The sequence below is a fragment of the Lissotriton vulgaris genome, chromosome 9, assembly GCF_964263255.1.
Source record: "Lissotriton vulgaris chromosome 9, aLisVul1.2, whole genome shotgun sequence".
NCBI lineage: Eukaryota > Metazoa > Chordata > Amphibia > Caudata > Salamandridae > Lissotriton > Lissotriton vulgaris.
Genome location: NC_141697.1, coordinates 1224698828 through 1224715398, shown reverse-complemented (window position 1 = coordinate 1224715398; position 16571 = coordinate 1224698828). Strand labels below are relative to the sequence as shown.

General features: G+C 50.4%; 1 protein-coding gene and 1 non-coding gene across 2 annotated transcripts in view; one reads left to right on the top strand and one right to left on the bottom strand.

Moving 5' to 3' along the window:
* The window catches only part of LOC147693100 (laminin subunit beta-1-like), a 381988-nt gene that overhangs the window by 203843 nt on the left and 161574 nt on the right, over positions 1 to 16571 (top strand). The window lies entirely within an intron of this gene.
* LOC147693102 (U6 spliceosomal RNA) lies at positions 13055 to 13161 on the bottom strand. Its single transcript, XR_015300195.1, has one exon. It is a non-coding gene; the product is annotated as a U6 spliceosomal RNA (small nuclear RNA).

The following is a 16571-nucleotide window of genomic DNA, read 5'->3' as shown; positions in this document are numbered from 1 at the left end:
CCACAATAATGTACACTGACTGGACAACCAGAGGGTGCTGTGATGAAACAGAGGGTGGCATGGGTGGGCCAGAGGGTGGCATGAGTAGTCAGAGAGTGGCAGTGGTGACAGAGAGTGGCAGTGATGAAGAAGAGTGTCCCAAACAGGCTGGACACGTAGAAACAACAAGTTCGCGAAACTTGCGACCCGACAGGTAAGTTCGCAATTTGCGACATTGTACAAAACCCTCGCAAACTGGCAGAAACCTGCGCAAACACACAAAAAAAAAAAATCCGCAAATTCGCGAGAATTCGCGGATTTTGCGGATTGCGAGTTCGCAAATCCGCAAAATTCGCGAACGCGAGATTCGCAAAATTCGCCCATGCTTAGTCAGGGGACCCCATCGACACTCAAGTGGCACATAGACTCCACAGCTGCCCTCTGCTAATTAGAGAGATTTCTGCTGGTGATGCCAGGAAGTGGCAAGCAGTGAATAGAGGGTGTTGGAAGTTTGTAATTTGTGAGCATACTTTTGCCTTGTTTCCAATTGTTGGTCTGCATGTAGTTTGCAGAGGTACCCAAACCCCTTCGCATGTGCCTAACTGTAGTTTTTCTCTTGTTCATGAGTGTTATTTGGTGCTCAACCTGTTTCAGCCTTATTTCCACAAGTAACACTTGCATTCAAAATGTTTAAGCTGGGAACCATACAATTTTAAGCATTGCAGAAAGTCCTGAATTTTATGACAAAGTGCAGTTCAAGTTGAACTTTGCACCCATCCCATATTAATCATAGTTTTTTCACAAATATGCGAAGGTATCAGATGACTACATTGCATTTAACTCCTTGTGGTGAAGACCAGATGGGCAGGAGGCAAGGTCGCTTAGAAATTGTTACCATTCCACCCGGGGGAGGAAAAAATACTGTCTTAACAGTGAGCTAGCATCTTCTTACACCTAGCACAAGCCAAAAACATTTGAGTTTACTAAAATGATATGTAGAATATCATTATAGGGGCTTTCAGCCAGCCCTCTTCCTCCATTGGTCTGTTATTGTGTCAGTCACATCTTACTTGTGCCCAGTGCAGCGTACAGAAAGGCTCAAGGGATCAGCCCACTTCAGCCATTGGCTAACTTCACTATGAGTGACTGCATTTTACCTTTTCACTGGGAGCATGTCCACCCACAAATTAGTCCCTGTCAGAGTCATGGACTGCTATGGCGATGTGTGCTTTTTGAGACAAACAATGTTTGCTTTTAGCCAATGCTTTGCAAAAACCTAAAGAAACCAAACCAAGCACTGACAAAACTACCAACGCCAGGCGTATTGGCTTTCCAAATCTTGTTTTGAAAGATGTCCCATAGCTTTCAATCTGAAAACCAGTGCCTGATGCAAGAGAGTGAGAAGGGAAAGCAGGAGTTGGTTTTAGGAGTAGAGGCGAAAGCAGATGAAAGTTGTAATGTATGGGAATGATAAATTAAGGTGAGAACAGAGGAAGGTGCAGGTGAGAAATACAGTAGAAGGAATAGGAAAGAAGGAAAGAGTGAATGAAAAGATGGTAGGAGAAAGGAGGGCAGGACAGAAAGAGATGGAGGAGGGAGCACTGAAGCAATGGAAACCGAAGGTGGAAGGGGGCGAAAAGAAGGGAGAGAGAAGGAGGAAGAAGTAAGGGAAAATAAAGGGGTAAGAGGAGAGTTAAATAGCAAGGGGGAAAGGAAAGAAATGGAATTAAGGGAACAGAATGGAAGGAAGATAAAAGGGGATAGGGGGAGAAAGAAGGGAGGATCGGAGGGAAGAAGGAGCAGAATAAAGGCAGGGAGCAGAAGCGAAAGCAAGGGAGAAATAAAGCAAAGGAATGAAAAACTAAAGAAAGGGAAATAAGGGAAAGGAGCACAGAAAAGAATCAATACAGGTAATAAGGATGGGGAAGGAAGTAAAAGAGATACATGGAAGGGAGCGAGGGAAAGGAAGGAAATGCAAAAGGAAGTATTGGAATAGAAGCATGGATGAAGGTAGGTGAAGCACGTATGGCTGGGAAACGAAGGAAAAAAGAAAGGGAGAGATAAACTATGGAAAAGAGGAAGAAAGAACGGTAGTGGGCAGAATAATGGAGATGAAAGGGTTAGGAGGAAGGATACAAGATTTAGTGGATGATGGAAAGAGGAAGGAAGGCAAAAAAAGAAAGGGAATGGTTTGATGAAGGAGATAGAGTAGATAAAGGAATGGAAAGGAATAAAGATGAAAAGGAAATGAGGAGAACGAAGGGAAGATTTCAAGGAAGGAAGGAGCAAATTTAAGGAAGAGAGGAGGGAAGAAAGGAAGGGAGAAACAAAACAAAGGAAAAGGAGCAAGGAGAATGACTAGTAGGAATAAGGATGAGCAAGTAAGTAGCAGTGAAATATGGAAGGATGCGAGGGGGAGGAAGGATATGCAAAAGAAGGGATGAAAAAAGGAAGCAGTGGTGAAGACAGGAACAGCAAGGAAGGGTGGGAAACAAGGGAAGAAATGAAGGGAGGTAGAAACTATGGGCAGAAGGAAAAAAGACAGGCAGGTGGGCAGAATAATGGAGGGATACAAAGGATGGGAGGAATGAAACAAAATTGAGTGAAGGATGGAAGAAGGAAGGAAAGGAAATGAAGGGAGTAAACTGAGGAAGGGGAGAGTGGGGTAAAGGAATGGGTAGAAAGGGAATGAAAGAAAAGAGGAAAAGAAAAGGAAAAATCAAGTAATCGAAAAAGGACGGAAGAGAGGAAGTAAGTGGAAGAGCAGAACAAAAGAAGGTAAAGGGAAATGCTTGAGGGAGAGAGAAAAACTGAAAGTATGAGTGAAAACATGAAGGAAGAACGGAAAGAGGGAGGTAAGCAGGATGAAGATGGGAGGGAGGGAGGGATAAAGGAAAGAGAAAGTGAAGGAAAAGGCAGGTGAGGAGAGAGGAATGAAAGTAGGTGTGTGGGGTCAGGAGAGAAGAAAGAAGGAAGAGATGACATAAGGCAGACAGCAAGAAAGGAAAGATGGAAAGAAGGAACGGGGAAGAGAGGGTGGTTAAACATATCAAGGTGACTGAAAGAGAAAGATGGGTTAAGGGGAAGGGAGGAAGGAATAGAAGAATCATGCAACAAAGGAACACTGAAAGGAGCGCCTCGCAGGTGCCCGGTGCTGGAGATAACATCAGGTCGTATCCAAGCCAGAGCCGGGGCTTGTGGGATCTTGTTACCGAATAAAGAAATGCTTCATCTGGGACCTTCACCTGAGCTATGAGAGTTCAGAGAGCCACACCTCTGTGCACCACCCAAAACAGATCCATTTCACTGTGAATGGAGCATTGTGAGGCCAGCATCCCTCTCTGCTGCAGATGGGAGGCCTGTAAACCTCAGTTTATCAGTATGACTCCTCTCTTTGTAAGAAGCCTCGCTACGCTTGTGAGTACCAGAGCCATGTGTCCTCTTGAAGAACGTTCGCGCGGATCCCAAGACTTTGTAGTATGATTCTAGTGCTTGGACAGTGGATCTGGAACCAGGCCATGTTTGTCTCAGAGTCATGTCTGTTGGGCCTTTCCACGCAGGGGACCCACTGCTTGGATCTATGCCGCCTCCCAAAACACATGGCAAATGGTGAGCAGTTAATGTTGAACCTGCCGTGAGTTCACCTCAAAAGCTGGCTCATTAAGGGACAGGTGATCCCTTAAATTCTTCTACACATGATTGTGGATCATGGTGAGCTCTGGTGGAGTGGAATGTTCTGGAATAAGAAGGGAGAGTTTAAGTTATGCATCTCTTGGAAATGTGACAGCTCATATTGAGGAGTCATTGCATGAAACTCTACAGAATTCTTGGGTTAGGTAGGTCTCTGGATCTCACAACAGCTCAAGTACAGCATAAGAAGAAGGCCTGTGCTGCAATAAATGTAAACGGTGAGCAGGTTATAGGGGGAGCAACCGCATAGATGCATACCCCAGTAGTTGAGACATGCCAGAGATTGGCTCCATCAGCTTGGTACTCAACAGGGTGAGTCACTCATAGTCAGATAGAAGTTGAGGCAAAGGTGTTTGAGGAAGAGCTTGGCACAGAATCGCTGCTGAGCTGCCACACTTTGTTAGAGCTCCCACCACTACCATTTGCATTAATCGTTTATGCACAGTTGAAAATATTGCGGCCAAGTTCACTTCACTCTTCTGTGGAATGGTTTAACTGTAGAAGACCAGAAGAACCCATCAACTTTGACACTTTCTGTTCCACATAAAGGTAAGTGGAGCAGGAGAATCAAAAGCAGGTGGATGAGGGATAATAGAGAAGGTTCAGAATCTCACCATCTGGTTGTCCACAACTGTTGTTATCAAGAAGGCCAATTAGCATGGGAAACTGTGATTCCGTGTGGACAGCGGCCTATTAAATTAAGCAATCAAGAACCAAAGATACGTGTCTGCCACCATCAATGATATGATAGCTCATTTCAGTGTGGTGAATGGTTCTCAAAACTATATCTGAATGCCAGCTAGAGCACCACAAAAATACTTGATGCGTAACTACCTTCTACACTCATGTGAAGCTCCCTTCTACACTTGTGTGGGTCTTCAGACGTCTCATCAGAGGTTGAAGCTTTCCAGAATGCCATCTACAAAATATTGCTAGACGTGCCTGGCATGATCAGTGTGACTGATGACACTGACCTAAGTCCTCATCAGAAGGCCACACCACATAAGACTCAGTGACAAACTCCAGTGATGTGAGTAGAGCTGACTCACCGTGCATTGCAAAAAGGAAACGTTTTCAAGTTGAGTCTTGAGTTTTTCAGTTATAGGTTCTCTACAAAGGGAGTGATAGCTGACCCTGAGAAGGGGCAAGATGTGTCTCTGCGCTCTTCAACTTCTTGTCCGTGGTCTCTGCATGGGCACTCTTTGTAGAATCCTATATCCTAACTGGGTACTCAAACTGAGTCATTGAATGATGTTTGGAAGTGAGCGGCTGATGGGTGAAAGATAAGAGTAAGCCTTGTAAGATATTATAGATACTAGAATTGTCTCTATATAGCTTCTCGAAATGATTGAACTGGTGGTAGACAAAAGCCCCTGTGGTCTGGGGGAAGTCCTGCTCCAGGCCAATGAGAAAAGACATGGGCTTATGGTGACCTCAGGCTCACCGAACTATGACACCACAAATAGACAAAAAAGCTGTAGCCATATTCTCATCTGTCATTGTTTACACATATATCTTTATAGACAACACTTCAAGGGCACCATACATTACTGCCCGCCAGGGCCTTTGTTCCGCAGCCTGCCCCTCATCCCACAACTGTACCTAGAGAAGTGTATTCAGCAGCTTCAAGAGTAACATTTCTCACTTGCTTATTGTCCTGGGTTTGAAAAAGCTGCCTTGCCAGCTACATTGATCAGGAAACAGCGGAGTGGCCATCATCTAAGGGACATCATGGCCATCCATCTTTAGATGAAGATTTCCAAAGTCATCACACCATCAGAAGTAGCAGCAACCACAAAGATGCGCGTATCTAGGCTCATGCTACCTGCAGGTGGAAGAGTCCTCAAGAGGAGCTTCGGACCCCAAGTAGGCACTGGTGGCCATCACAACACTCAGCATGACCTGGTCCTGGGGCATCATGCTTCCAAGTGCATGAATAGTCAAAACCTGTGCCCTTATAGCAGTTATCAACTGACCAAGGGAGTCAACAAAAGCACGCTTCTAGGAGCATGTGTGCTATCATAGAGTAGGGGTGCACGGCGAGCAGGCATCTACTTGCTGCCAGGTGGGCAGAGTTTCACTGAAGACAAGAAACCAACACCTGTACTGTTAGAAGACCTCAGTGCGGTCTCCTCTCAAACTCAGCTTCCATTTCTGCATCACCCTTCGTGGGTCCGGCACTGGAAATCGGGGGGGGGGGGGTGAGTGCACCTGCCACACTGAAGGCGAGACGTTGAGCTCTTACTCAATTTGAGCAATATTCTAAGACACTGGCCACCCTCTGCATTCCTGAGAAAGCCAACCAAAAGTCAACCTCCATTCCAGGATTGTGAATGTAAGTGCTTTAAATGGACATATGTAAATGTTGCTACTCACTAGAGTACTACTGTGTGCTCCTGGGAAGTGCCAGTACTCTCCCTTAAAATGTATTGCAGCAGTGCTGAGGAGTGCCGCGTCCCCTTCAAGTTAAAGAAGTGCAGGTACTCAGTACCCGACAGCACCTGCACATTTTGAAGCACTGTGGATAATGATCTGCCTGAGGCCTTCAATTGCTGATGGCGGCTCTCCTTCCTCTGATTGGGGGTCGGATTCCGCCCCCACTGCCAGTGGCGTCACTAGGGGGGTGCGGGGGGTGCGGACCGCACCGGGTGTCACCCCCATTATGGGGTGACACCACTCTGGTTACGCAGCGCTGGCTCGCTGTGTAACACAAAGACAGCTACAGCTCTGCACTGTAGTGCAAACAGACAGTGTAGTCTCATCTCTGCTCCTTTGCTTTATTATAGTGCAAGCGGCCCGCCGTAAATTAAAGGGAAAAGAGTGTCTGCCTCGGCACCTGCTGCCTTCCCAAGCTTGTGTGTGGGGGCGGTGTTCCCTGGGGGCTGTGTTAGGAGGTGCCGAGGGCCTAAAGGCTTTGAAGACTGCGCGCCATGCCCCTTTCAAAGGTGGTGAGTATTTCACGTTTGATTTATCATCGCTATTTGGAGATGAAGTGCTAAAATGTAGCACTATAATGCAGTGCTTCACATCACTTGTGTAAAATTGCCTAAATGAAGAGGCATTCGAAGTTAAAATTATCGATCCTGCATTGATTTATCACAGTCTCTTATAAAATGGGGTTCTGGTTTAAAAAAGCAATCGATAACAAAGATTCTAAATGATCAGAACACATTCCCAGTTAACACAATCGTTTCCTATTACAGAGGCCTAAAGGAGCTGTAATCCGCTAACTAGAATGAAAATAATGAAAATGAGATCAGTCCGACTGAGTGAGATCAGAAGTTGTACCGTTAGGCAGATGTAAAAAAAAATGTTCAACAGTAAAGAAACAGCATAAATGGGGCAGGCAGTGTACCATTCTCCCTAATTCTTCAGGTCCAAAGAAGCAGAGTAATGCTTAACCAGCGTGAATGCACTAGACATTGAAACAAATGTAGAAAATCCTCTGTCCCTGCTTTGAAAAAAAAGCATGCTTTTCCTTCATAGCTAGTTACAAATCCATAATCTACTGCTAATATGATTTCTTATGTTTTTCCCTCGTCTTCATTTCTTGATTTTGCTCGTGAGAAAGTGTCACTCCTAGTCATTGAATGTCACTCTTAATTTCACTGAAATCATGAAAATGTCACACATGGGCAACCTGAAACCTTGGCAGCTATGCAGGAGGCACCGCTGAACTTCTTCCTTTAGCAGCATTAACACTGCCTGTCAGTAGTAAACGTCGTTGTGTGGGCAGGCCTAGAGCTGAACGCCCGTGCGCACTGCTACTCACCAATTAGTGCCGGGGGAGGTAGCCAGCTCAGCGTGCGCTACGTTACGCAAACAAAACAGTCCAATCCGGGTGAAAAAGCCCGGTCCCACCAAAAATAACAGAACTCGCATTGGCTGCTGTGTGCCACCTGGAACCTCACAAAATATTCTACTCAAAAAAGCAAGAATTCCGGTAATATACTCAGTATTTTAGTTCGCTGATTTGCGTGACAATATTTTTACATGCGGTTATGCGGTATTGGGACTTAAAATGCGTTAGTGTGACGCGTGATGTGTGACACTTGGCAGGACAGTATGTGGCACACAAACACAATCAGATCGCATCGCAATTGCATTAGACTCCCAGTCCCCAAGGCCAGCCCAAGACAGTCACAGCTATAAAAAAGGAAGGAATCTTTAAAGACGTGTCAGGGAGCGATTTATTTTCAGAGCTGCCTGGTGTTCGCTATCGCTATATGAAGCATCTGTGTCGGGAGCAGCACCTAGCTTTGTATCTAATCTATTATCGTATGTGCTCCAGGGTTTGTTCTGCTTAGGGAATCCCCTTGGATAAATCAGATATAGAATGAAAAAAAGATGGTGGGCCCAAGGTAGCACTGTGTATTTGGAAGATCTGATGCATGACTGTGTTGGCCTACCTTCTTGGCGGACTCGGAGCGGAGGAGGTCAATGCGGTAAGTCGTGAGGGGGTGACACCATGAGTTACCAGCACCGGGTGACACCAACCCTAGTGACGCCACTGCCCACTGCCACTGAAGTGATTTATGAAACATAGCTGTGATCTCGAGAGATGTGGCCTAATAGCCAGAGCTTCCGACTTTGGAACTCGAGAACATCTGGGCAAATCAATTACTCTCCCAGTGCCTTAAATAATAAAATGATTAGGCATGAGTGAAATTTTAATTATGCCAGAATAATCAGAGTAAATTCAGTAATTACGCATTACTCTTGTGATGCGAAAGTACACAATTATGTCAGCGTGAGTAATTCACAGTAATTTGAGGCAAAAATCCTACCACGGGAGCACAGACACAACAAAGTAAGAGAAAGTGAGCCGCTGCGGCTACTGCTGTCCATGTCTGTGGCATTTAGCGCTATTGTATTACCGCAAAAGACATCCTCAGGCCCATTTTAAACACAAGGGTGCGTTTTACACTAAGAAAGTAGCCTAAGTGCTGGATTACGCTTCTCACATAATTGCGAGTAATTTCGAGGTAACGAGTAATTACACCAGAGAGAATTACGCCAGTTACGCCCACTTTTGTAGATAATAGGACCTTGTGTGATGGACTCTGGTGCTCAATTATAGGGCTCCGATGCCCTTGGTCCGGGATCGCGCTACATAAAACTGCATCTTCTTGAATGAATGTCTTATCTGTCGGGTGAATACTTTCCTATCCCATGAAGGGGTCAGTGTGTTGTGTTTCCGCTCCATGGGGACTCTTTCCTTCTTATGACTTAATCTAGGAGTCTATTCTCCATCCTTTCCTCCATGCACCTCTATTTGGAACCTTTGAGTCACTTTATAACATCCTGATTGGTGGATGGTTACCTGGGAGATTATGATGTCATTTGGTACACCGACATTCGAACCCAAAAGAGTCTTTGTGCACGGGTCCCGATTGGCTGCTTAACTGGAGTACTGTGATGTCACTCCTTCCCCCGCACGCTGCATTGGAAGCTGGAGGTCTGGATTGGCTGGTCATCTATGGATTGTGACGTCAGGTGTCGTGCGCTCTATATAGGGCTGCCATCCCCCCTGCAGACATGACAGTGACTCTTTTCCACCACCGGTGCTCACAAGGCCGTGCACCATGCGGGCAGGGGGGAGCCTGGGTCAGAGGAGGCGTGAAGTGAACCCCCTGGCTGAGGGGACTCCCGGGGTTCCACAGCGGGGAAGAAGGGTACACTGGCTGGCACCAGGAGCTGTGACCACCCCCCCAGCCAGGGCATAGAGACCCCCCTCACCTCTGCTCACCAACGAGGACACTCGTGAGCTGCACCACATCACACCCGAAGCCGTGCCAACAACCGAGGTATGTTTGCATTTTATTTCAAGACACCCATCTATTACAGAAAGGAAAGAATAGCAGCATATGGTGGTTAGGCAAGAGGGTCTTGTGAGAAAGTGAAAGTGAAAGTAAAAACAAGAGGTTCGCGCCAATCAAGGCCTCCTATAAAAGGGGAGGAATAAATATATGGATAAATTAGCATCACTTTGGCTACAGGTTATTCGTGGTTCACTGGTTACTCAGGCAGGGGTGGGCGAAATTGTTTGTTGAAACACAAACGGATCTGCCCTGTTTTTCGGTCTCCCAGGGGGGTGGGGTCTGTTGTGGTGAAATCTTAAACTATGTAACGCAAGTAGGCTTTCAGAATTCCTTTGTCATCACAGTTTGCCTCTGCCCACCACAGCATGGGGCAGTGTCACTCAGCCCCTTGATTCATTGGATGTCTTGCACTGCGTGAGATGGCATTTCGCCTGGTCACAGAGGCATAGGTGCTTGAAAGGAGGGCACCTCGGGGCTGGTGCGCCTGGCAGGCGCCTTTATTATATTTGTATATATTTGCATATTGCACTTTAAAAAAAAACTGCACTCCTGACAGGCCCCGATCTTTTGGCTTTGCCAATGCTTGTTTTTCTCCAGAAGAGAAGAGTTTTGTTTTTATAAATCATGGACTTTAAAATATGCTTGATTTTAACATCTATGATGGGTTTCATTAATTAAACTAGAAAGTGATAGATTGGTTGTTTGTTTAACACTTTATGTCACCCGAAGGTCGCCTCGATGCCCCTCCCCCTTACAAATATTTGCATTTTTTGCAGTCGTAAGTTGCACATCCGACTGAAAACATGAGTCAATCAGACCAGGTGATGCTAATTACAGGACACGTTTAGGACATTAGCAGAGATGCTTACGTTGTCTATGTAGCGCCAAGATGCCTGTCTTCTGGAATGCATGTCCTGCGCTAGGGATCTTGCAGCTGGGAACTTATCCTGAATACTTGCACTTTTATTAGTGGTTTCAATATCCTTTTTAGGCTGTGGAACACATGAGCTAAGAATCCGCTGCACGGGTCCTACTATCCAGAATTCCTGCACTTATTTGTATCTCCGAGATCCCTGTTCTGCTGTGATGTGGAATACATGTCATGAGTTAGGGATATTGTGGCAAGGGTCCTATCCAAAATTCCTGAACTTTTATGTGTGGCCCTAGGATCTTTGTTCTCTTCAGGCGTTCATGTCCTGAGTTCGGAATCTTGCAGCGCGGGGCCAACTAGCCACAATTCCTGCACTTTTATCTGAGGGTGATAAGGAATAGTGTGAACACTTAGGTGCAGAAATCTTCAAAGATGTGGTGCATGTTGGTATTAAGCAAGAAAGAATGGATGAAAATGTATAAGGAAGATAGAACCTGGAGGTCTCAGCATGAAGCGTAAAATAGGTTGGCCTTAAAAATGACATTGGAGGAAAATGAGACGGCAGTCTAGGAAATCAAGGTGGAATTATCAGTGCAGGGCAAGTCTTCCCTGCTCTGGGGAAGATGTCCCACCAATGAAGCAAGGCAAAGCTGGATCAATTGCATCAATCTTGGCAGCTTCTAAACCCAATTTTCACTGAGTGCCAAGTCATGTGGAATCACCCTGGACACCAACCACAATCTCAAGGAACAAATTACCAAAGAAACAAAGATGGCCTGGTCCCAGCTGTCTCTTCTAAAGAAAGTGAAACTGTTTCTTCTAGATATTGTCTTCAGAACTGCTGTTCAAGCCTTGGTGCTTTTGCATCTGGATGGGAGCAACACCCTGCTTCGTGGCCTCCTGGACCGCACCCATTAAGGGCACATCTCACCCAGGTCCTGAGAAATATCACATCACCCTCATGCTGATGGAGCTCCATTGGTCCCATTGCCAGACCTCACCATCTTCAAAACCTGCGATAATGCCCCGGTTACTTACCGGTAATCTTCATTACTCCGAGTATAGTCTTCCTCGCCACATGATTTACATAGTGAGCTTTAGCTCCACAACAGAACCCTCCAAAGCAAAAAGAAACCTACCTCCCACCCCCTCCCAACATGGCCGACCAGTCCCACCTGACCTCTATAAGAGGCGGACCGGCCCAACCAACAGCCTGATCTACCAAGCAAACAATGAAGCCGATTGCCAGACAGGGAGGGGGGGAGGGAACTCATGTGGCGAGGAAGACTATACTCGGAGTAATGAAGATTACCGGTAAGTAACCGGGGCATTACCTCCTCGTTAGTCTTCCTCGCCACATGATTTACATAGTGAGCAAATACCCAAGCCAACAAGGCTTCATTGACCACCATAACAACAACACCACACGGTGATGCAGAGAAACCAACACAAGGTTGATGTAGAATAAATGAAAAGAAAACAGGGTACACAGGAAACCCGAAATCAAGACCTCCAGGAAAAGAAGGCCAACCCGGAGTCGCAGCTCCAGCACTCAGAACGGCCCCAGCGAAGTCCCCCCGGGACTGCTAGAGACCCACGAACAAGGCGGGGGACGACCACGCCGAAGCCCGAGAAAACTCCACAGAGGAGACACCCATGAAGGGGGCCCAGGGAACAGAGCCACACCCCGCGGACCGACCCTGGACCCCCGCCGGACCCACCGAACCCGGCGAAGCCCAGGAAAGGGGGACAGCCCGTGTAAGCCAGCGAACCAAGCTGGGAAGGGAGTGTCCGCGGCCCGAACGAACCGGACCCAAAAGACACCAACAGGCCGACCCACCGGGAAAGGGAGGACGTGCGGCCAAGAGAAACCAAAAACTGCTCCCCGGACAACCAGCACAGACAAGAGAGGAACCATGTCGGCAGGGAAAAGGCGGTGAAGACACCCCCCGAGCCCGGGACACCAGGGAAGGAACCCCGGGAAGGAAAAAGGGGGACATGCCGGAGGAACAACGGTCCGGCAATACCCGCAAGAAGGGAGGGGAGCGGAGGCACGACCCCCGCATGCCCCACCGCCCAGCAGACACCACTGCCACCAGGCAAAAAAACCACCTAAAAGGTGAGGGACCGCAAAGCCACAGAGGCCAGGGGCACAAAGGGCGGACCCCGAAGAGCTCGTAGAACGAGAGAGAGAACCCAAGGGGGAGACAGGCAGAGCGTCCGAGGGCGACGGAGAAACAAACTCCGGAGCCAAGCGAGCCACCAGGGAAACCAGCCCGTCGAACACCGGACTGCGGAAGGCCCGCAAGGCAGCCCATCGGGCCCACCGGGAAGAAGGGGCCACGCCCCAGGAAACCCCTCAGTCATGAAACCCAAGACACGCAAGGAGGCCACGGAGGTGCGGGCAGCACCAAGCCGACCGCACCAACGCGAGAAGGAAGCCCAGAGCCTGGTACAGGAAGCGAAAGTGGGATACCTGCGGGAGCCCTAGCAGCAAAACCACCACTTCAGAAGAACCACCCTGAGCAAGCCGCACAAGAAAACGGCCCGCAGGCAGAGTCAGGCCAGCCGAAATAGCCGGGTCAACACCGACTCCGGACCAAACACACAACGGGAGGTCCGGGAACGGCCAGTAGGCCCGAACCGCCAGCTCGCAACAGGAGAGGGTACCAGGGGCGGCGGATCCCGCCGGGATAAACAGGCACGCTTCACGACCTTGCGTGTCAACCATGCGCAGGGGCCATGCAATCCTCCTCCCTAACGTTCCAATATCAGTCCCCGCGCTGCCGAAGTGAGCACCCAGGAGCACCCCGGCCCTGCCCAAGCGAATCCAGCAGAGGACCCGTGAAATCAGAGGGCACGGGGGAAACGCGTACAGCAGACCGAAAAGGTCAAGAAAAGACAGGGCACCACAAGGACCCGGGAGGAGAGAGCAGAACCTGGGCAGGAGGGCCGTGACCCCCTCCGTGAACAGAGCCTCCGGAGGCAGACCGAGTCGAGGCCCCCGGCGCCGTGCACCACCGGGGTCCGGGCGAGACCAGGCACGAAGGAAGATCCGACTCAGTCGATCCGCCTCCATCTAGTCGGACCCTGTGTAAAGGACAGCCCGAAGGGCCAGGACCGGCTACTCCGCCCAAGAAAACAACCCCCGAGCAAGGCAAAAAAAGGAGCGAACCCAGCCCCCCCCCCACCGAGGGCCGACACAGCTCCACACCACCAGGTCGACCGACCCGACCAAGACCTGGGGACCTTGAAACACAGGTGCAAACGACGGCAGGTCACCCCCTAGTCAGGAGGACCGCCAGCAACTCCCGTGCAGCGCGACAGCAGGAGAACCCACTGACCCCCAAACGACCCGGCGCCAAAGGGCGCCCCCCCCCTGAACGAACCAGAGGGGAGGACGGGGACCAGGCACACGACCCCCGAAGGAGGACAAGCCAGAGACGGGAACCGAAGGGATACAATTATCAGTACCGTGGGCTTTTGAGCCCAAGACCAGCCGAGGCGGGGAACCGAACCCTGGTCCCGGGCTAGACCTCTGCAACAGGGACTGCAGCAGACCACCGCCCGAAGAGCAGGGAGCCGACGGGGGAGCGACACCGGAGAACAAGACGAGGCCAAGACGTATCACACGTCCAGACGGGGAACACCCAGACCCCCGCCCGGCGAAGAAGATCCACCAGGCGGGTCAGGCGCACAGTATCCCCATTGGAACGAACCGGGCCCGACCCTGCAAAAATGCTGAAAGCAGACGAGATAAGGTGCAGGCGGGGAGGGATTGTCCTAGTCCCCACGGGCCAGAAGGCAAACCCAACGGAAGCACCCGCAACCGAGAGTGGGAACCCCCACTCGCAGGCCGGCCACACAACCCGGTCCCAGAAAGCCCTTCAGTGTAGACCAAGGAAGGAGCAGGTACCCCAACCCGTCGACCAGGAGGGACTCCGCGGAAATTCCGCAAGACCAGCAAGGCCAGCAAGCCTGAAGAGGCCAAGAACCCTGACAGCCACGGCCCAAGATGGGACGAAATGGAGGCGACCGCCCCCCGCCCCCCCCCCCCCAGGGAACCCCCTGGAGCGAGACGGCCGAAGCCAGGGCCTCGGGATGAAAAACACGGGAGCGGCCGCATCAGTACCAGACCGGGAACAGCCGAAACAGGGGCCCGGAGGCCCACTTGAACGCACCCCGTGGAGACCGACCGCCTGTTTCCGGGAGGAATGGCCGAAGGACCCCACCCCAGCAAGGGCGGGACTCCCACACACACAGGCGGATGAGGAGCCCGAAGGCCGGCTGTTCTCAGGGCCCCCAACTAAAAGGACAGGCCGATAAGGACGCAGTTAGACCAGGCGGCCGAGCCAGCCACGCGGCCACCCGCCCGTGAAAAAAAACATGGAACGGACCACGCATATGCGTGACCCCCCAGTGCCAACAACTCCCCAGCGGAAAGTGAGACCAGAATAGCGCACCACACCCCCTCAAGGGCCTCAAGGCGTTCGTACGACTGCCTCCGTGGTACCAATAAAAAAATCCGGTCCGTGGGCTAATGAGCCCAAGACCTTCCGAGGCGGGGAATCGAACCCAGGGCCTGGGCCAGACCTCTGCACCAGGGTCTGATTCGCTAACCTCTCCACAGCTGCAGAACGGGACACCACGAGTGGGACACTCGAGACCGGTGCAACCAGACGGCCCAGGGCGGGTCCCCCAGGGCGCCATAATAGGGAACACGGACAAAAGGGATCTGTCCCCACGCAGCACCGTGCAGTATTTTTGTAAGAAGAAAGGCATCAGAAGCAATTGATTCCCAAAGGATTTATTCTCCAGCAATTGGGAAAAACATACCACACACCGCGCCCCCTCAGAGCGCGCCAGATAAGCACAGTCACTCTGTGAATGAGACCATGTCACAGGCCCAATGGCTGCACGCAGCAGGAATGAAACACTACCCCCACATTGTGTCGTAAGCGAACAGCCAGGAATCACCGGGTCGACACAAAAAACATTTTGAAAAATTCCACGTGGGACCTACCGCATTGGCAGGATTCGAACCCTGGCCTGTGAGGACCGTCTGCACCGAAGGCACAAGACTCACCATTGAGCTATAGCTCCAAATAATGAAATGGTTCCCCGGACCCTCCGAGAAGGAGATAGACGCGCTGCCCACAGTCCCAGTATGCCGCGTCCATTAGCTGCGGTAGCCGGAGAATCCCAAGACCGATGCAGGAAACATCGGACGCACCTGGAGGCAACAAGAACCCCGCCCCCGAGAGGTGGGAGGCGCCCGGAGCCAATCACAGCGCGGCAAACCGCCGCGGCCCGTAGGGCAGCCACAATCCACGAAGGGAGGCAGAGGCGAGACTCGGCAGCGACCAGCGTCCCAGGTCCGCAGGAGGGGAGCACCCGGTCCGTTCGACAAAAAGGTAGGCACCTTCGTGTACCTGTGGGACTCCCCTTCTAGAAGTCGGACAAGCGGCCTCACTACAAGCTGCGCGCCCACCGGACACAACGCACTGCAGAAGCGCCGCTGACCCAGGCAAGGCTCCAGCCCGCCGCGCATACAGAAACAATGTGTAACATTTCATGCCCATGCGTGTATCAAAACCCCCTCGCGTGCCTATTGCTGCACCGGGAGAAGTTGAATCACACACGCAGGCAGTGTCACAGCGCCATCTGCTGCCTGAGGTTTTAAAAAACTCGGCGCAAACTCCTGGCACACCTTCACTTTATAAAACAGAAATACGAGTTACTCACCGGACTCGTCCTCATCAGCGCCAAAATTTCTAAGAGCATACACATTTATGACCATACAGAAAGCTCTAGTGAGCATGTCCTTAATCAGTGACAGATAGAGAATTCACTTCTTAGAAGTGATCCGTCTCTGTGGGGCGGACACCTGTAAACACTCATACCTTGAGGCGGCTGAAACTTTAGGTGAGAGTCAGCGCCATGTCCACAACTCGTGGCATGGAGTCAGAGCGCAATTCCAGGCGCATATCCAAACAGGGGAGCCAGGAACACAAGAAACACCTCTATTTGAGGGGAGTTACCCCCACCAGCATGTACAACACACAGGAGAATGCGCAGAACCCAAAAAGCCCACAGAAAGGCTAGGGCCCATCAGTAACGACCGGGGGAGACATGGGCATGTACAACCACTCCACACCCCCGGCCGCCCCCCCCCCCTGTAGACCCTTGGCACGCTACAGCAGCACCTA